A 5,129-nucleotide genomic window follows, 5' to 3' on the forward strand; every position below is an offset into this window, starting at 1 on the left:
GCCCCTGCCCTGAGGAGGGGCCCTGGGGCCCGAGGAAGGCCGGGGATGATGCCCGCGGGACCAGGCTGCCCAGGATATTGCCCCATCCTCAGCTCGTCGCACTTGGGCGGGGGCAGCTCGGCAGCCCGCGTAGTGACACAAGTCAGCCACAGCAAGCCGAAGAGCCAGCCCGCCGGCCCCCGCCGCCGCTGCCGGGCGGCCATGATGGAAACGCACCGGTCAGCTGACGCTACACTGGGTCAGGATCTAGGCTTTGCCCCTAGCCAAGATGGCCGCCACACCACTATGACCAATGGCGCTGAAGGCGAGTCGGGCGTTTTCTCAAGATGGCTGCCCCCCTGCGCCTAGAAGCCGGGCTGCCCTTAGTAAAGACGGGCGCCGTTCTACTACTGGCAGAGCGGCTGCAAGGCTTCGGTGGCAATCCTGGCCCCGCCTGCTCGTCCCGCTGCATTGTGGGAGATGGGGAGGGCGGGGCTGGAATAGGAGAGGGTTGGGACGGGGGAGGGGAAAGCCCTTCTCCCTTTAGGATAAAGAGGGGGAAAATGTGGGAGTGTTTTGTCCTTTTTTAGTACATTGCCTTCTGAAATGTGCTTATATGCTCATCACATGCAGAAGATTCACCTGCACTGGGAAAGTGGATCCCCAAAGTGTGGAAAAGACAAGGCAGAAAGGAAAAATGACAAGAAAAAGAAAAACCCAACGCTAGTTATGGTGAAAAGTCATTTTTTTAAAGGATTTGAGTAAATCGGTGCCTGCTTTGCAAATTCCTCTAAATCAGTGTTTGCCAGCTTTTCCCAGCCCAAGGCAAGGTTACATTCATAAAAAATAATTTCCATGGCCTGTTAAGGCATACCCCATCCTCATACCTACTGTAGCTCACTGCCATGGCAAAGATCTGTGGCACACCTGCTCATGTCTGATGGCTCAGCAGTTGCAAAACACTGCTTTAAATCAAACCTGGTTGTCTTGTGGGATGAGGGGTTCATCTGAATCAAAATCCTTATTTTAGCTGGACAAAGAATGTACATTTTAATGCAAGGAGAGGTCAGGCATTACCCACAAGGTGGACCTTCTTGTTCCTGCAGCCAAGTGTCATGCACAAAGGTGTGACATTCTTTTCAGAACATCAAAGAAATCCTTAGTAGTCTAATTTCTGATCACCATAGCAGACAGACAAATGCATTAACACCAGCCTGGTTTTTCCCGTACAAAGGACTTTTAAAAAGGTGAAGCACACAAACAAATGAGCGAGAGCCTGTCTACATGACAACACACTATTGGCAGAGCGGTGTCGGATGAGGGTGTAAAAGAATCACCCCTTTCACTGACATAGCTCTGCTAGTGCAGACACAGCTCTGCTAGCAGCTTCTGCTGTTCAGGGGAGGAGGTGCGACTTGCAGCAGTTAAGGAACTTCTATTAGCACAGCAGTTCCCAAACTCTGACATTGTGCACCACCAATTTGCAACAATACCTTAAGTATCACCAGCAAATTTTTCAGATCAACCTTCCTTAACTACCAGAAAACTTTGTCATATAAAGTAGTGATATTAAATCTGTTAACTTAATGTGTTCACGGACAGATTGTCTGCATACCACGGTAGTACATGTACCACAGACTGGGTATGCTGTGTTTAAAACAGGGGACCCGTGTTGCCCACCCAAGATACAGCATCGGCAGCGACCCTGCAGTAGAGACTAGGCCTTCAAAATGGTTTCTACAGTGTAATTATGTCCAATCCAGGATGGCAAAAATGCTTTACAGGTTTAACACTTACAAAACTGATTTAAGCTTTTTTTAACTACTTGACTGCTAGCGACATTACATTTCTGAAACGACATGTTCCAATTTCCAGCAGGATCAAATCCCAGAAGTTTAGCATTATGTCATCCTGAAGATTCCTAGTAGCTGCCTGTGACTACATTTCCCTAGTCCTGCGGTTTTATAGAAGCTTATTTGTACTGGTTTGGTTTGTTACAATTCTGTTTTCTTACTCACCTGTGCAAAAATACCCACAGTAGATTAGCCCTATATTAACTGTGACCTTGTGATCCTGAACAGAAGTTACTAGAACAGTGATTCTCAACCGAGGTACCATGACATCAGGAGTAGGTCAGGGGGAGCATCAAAATCTAGGGGAGCAACTCTTCAGAAACGTACCTCAAGGGCAGATGAGGACCAATGGGCATTAGCTAATAAAGGGTAAATTTAGGCTGGACATAAGAAAAACCTTTTTCTTTGTAAGGGTCACCACAATCTGGAGCACACTCCCAGCAGAGGTGGTGCAGTGGCCATTCTTGGAGGTGTTCAAGAGGCTGGACAAGTGCCTCATTGAGCTCATCTGAGCCCAATTACTTCCTGCCCGCAGCAGGGGACCAGACTTGATGATCTTACAGGTCCCTTCCGGTCCTCCAATTCTATGATTCTATGATCCCCTGGGGTGCCTTGAGAGCCATTCAAGGACGCTGTGGGTTGCCACACAATGTTAGCATTGTTAGGTGTGCAAGTATGATTCACAAGATAAAACTAGAGTTTTCACATAGGAATCGATAGTGTTCACAATATTCTGACCTGTTGTCTTTCTGTTCTTGCAACACAAGAATTGTTCTAGTGTTTTTCTGCAGTTAAAAAAAGTGAAAATTAAGATCTGGCATTTTTCAAGGGATGTCTGAAGTCTATGAAGGGGTACCTCGACTCCAAAAAGGTTGAGACCTGTAACATATGTGACTAAATAGTAGCACTGTATGACCTCCCTTGTCCTCTTTCGGGTTTATTTCGTGTACATCAAGAGCAAAACTCCAGCTGTTTAAGAGAGTAAATCAGGAATTCTGTTTCACTCGGAGGCTCTGAAAGCTCTTTGGGTGCATAGCCGTTGGTCTCATTTTTCTTTATCCTTTCAGATGAATGTGCCAACTAATATCCCACCTCACCCATATCTGACAAGCTAATAATAAAGACATGGGCCTCTGAGAAATGGATGGCTGAAGGGATTGGCACCATGATGTGAAATATTATTCATCCCTGTCATTCTAGTCCAGCTTAGTAATGTCCCCCCGAATGCTGCTCTCTAATGGCCCTTCAGAGGTTCTTGTGAAATAAACTGGAGGTCTACAGCCTAAAGGAGAAAGTGTGCAAGTAAAATTGACAATCCTGTTGGCAGTTGTAAAGGAAAAGCCGAAGGGAGAATACACCTCATAATGCACCTCATATTCCAAGGGTAAGACCGAGGCGCATTAGAATGAAAAGTAACTAACTCAGTTGTGCTCCTGCCCACGCTGCATCTTGGCTGGATAAACAACAGGCCTCAGTATTCACCTCTGTTTAGCCGACTGGCAGTTTTCATAAGCACGACATTAATTCCCAAGCTCAGGCATGGGAGTGGGAAATTAGACACTTGGAACCTGAACCAAGTATCATAAATTGGAAGAGGAGGATATGACATATTTTTATAAGCGTTCAGTACACTTTCCAAAGGTTGAACAAATAAAACAGAAATGTGAGAAAAACAGTTGGGAAAAAAGTGTTGATTCATATTTTTGATGCAGGCATCCATTCTAAAGTCTTCAAAGTCCTCCCTCTCTGCTTGAGAGGATCACATGAGATGCACTACACAATGAACTGGGAAAGCAGAAGCAGCTGACGTAAAACAGGCAGTTTGCTCTCAGGGTATTGACTTGGTATCTGCAACTTAACAATACAACAAAACAGGCTAACATCTACTTTTCAGAAGTGTGGGGAACTGCAGCTCTTGCTGACTTCAACTGGAGTTGTGCATGCTCTGTCCTTCTGAAAACTGGTCACTAAAAAGACAATACAGAAACATCAAGACTTTTTGGGTACATAATTTTTCTTCTCAGCTGCACAGAGAAGGATTATGAAAGCAGAAACTCCCCCACTTCAATAGAGATCAAGTCTTGATAATTTCTGAACCATAAATAACATATCTAACAGATCTGGGAATCTTGCATTTGGAACAGAACGGAAGTTACCATTGACACTCAGTGGATAGTATTTGTATGCCATGGATACAAATTCCTGGATACAAGTGTTTGTCGGCTACAGATTTAATTAGATTTCAGCATTTTTCAGTTTAAACAGAGTATCGATACTGTCAATACTCCAACAGAAGCCCAGGGAGTTTGTGGGGCACTGCTCACCAATGTGTTTAGAAGCCGTAGTGTCAGGGCTTGCACATTTAAGGCAGGAGAGGACCAGATTTATCCGTGCAGAGATTGTCAAGTTCCAAGCAGCCGTGTGCAGCTCAGCATGGCCATCTCTCATGCTTTTTGGTGTTGTTCTTAAAGTTTATGCCGGGGTTCCTGATGTTTGTGTGCCTAAGGGCATATTCAAATTTAAAAGAAAAAGCAGGGGCATAAACATGAATATTAAAGTTTAGACTTTCAGATCCAGGATACGTGTGCGCGCAACGTTCTGTTTGGGGAGGGCGTACTAAGCGCCACTCTATCACAGTGTCAGTCTGAGTTACGCGGTCTCATTCTGGTGGCTGTTGCATACAGCCCGTGAATGTTTTGGAAGCGTTGCTGTTTTGAGTTCAGTCAGCAGTGACAGCATTTTTTGTTGGAATAATGTTTTTACTGATCGTGAAAACATGCATGGGCACCTGAATAAACCTTGCGGGGTGCCATGGCCCGTTGGGAACCGCTCCCTATGCTTTGGGAATGTGAAAAAATTAGTTCTTGTGTGTGTGTGTGTACATACATGTGCATACATGCATATGTACATGTGTATACATGCATGTGTGCACATATACATACGTGTGTTTGTGTGTATACATGCATGAATGTGCATCTAAATATATATATGACCCTTATGAAAGCTATATAGGACCCACATACAGCTTATGATCCTTGCTGGTTTGCCTCAGATCTGCGACCACCAATTTCCGACACTTCCTTTAACCCCGCAACAAATCATGTCTTTTTATTGTCGGTTAAAGACTAAACCGGGCGGCCGGAGTCTCGGGGCGCCCGCCGAGAAGCTGCGGCTCCGAGCTGTGCGCGACGCAGAGGCCGGGAGCGCGGGCCCGGGGAGGGCAGGGAGTCCTCCCCCCACGCCGCGCGCTCAGCGTCGCGGCTTCGAGACGAGCCCCGGGCCCGCGGGCGCCGGGCG

The sequence above is a fragment of the Crocodylus porosus genome, unplaced genomic scaffold, assembly GCF_001723895.1.
Source record: "Crocodylus porosus isolate Cpor-Errol unplaced genomic scaffold, CroPor_comp1, whole genome shotgun sequence".
NCBI classification, from domain to species: Eukaryota; Metazoa; Chordata; order Crocodylia; family Crocodylidae; genus Crocodylus; species Crocodylus porosus.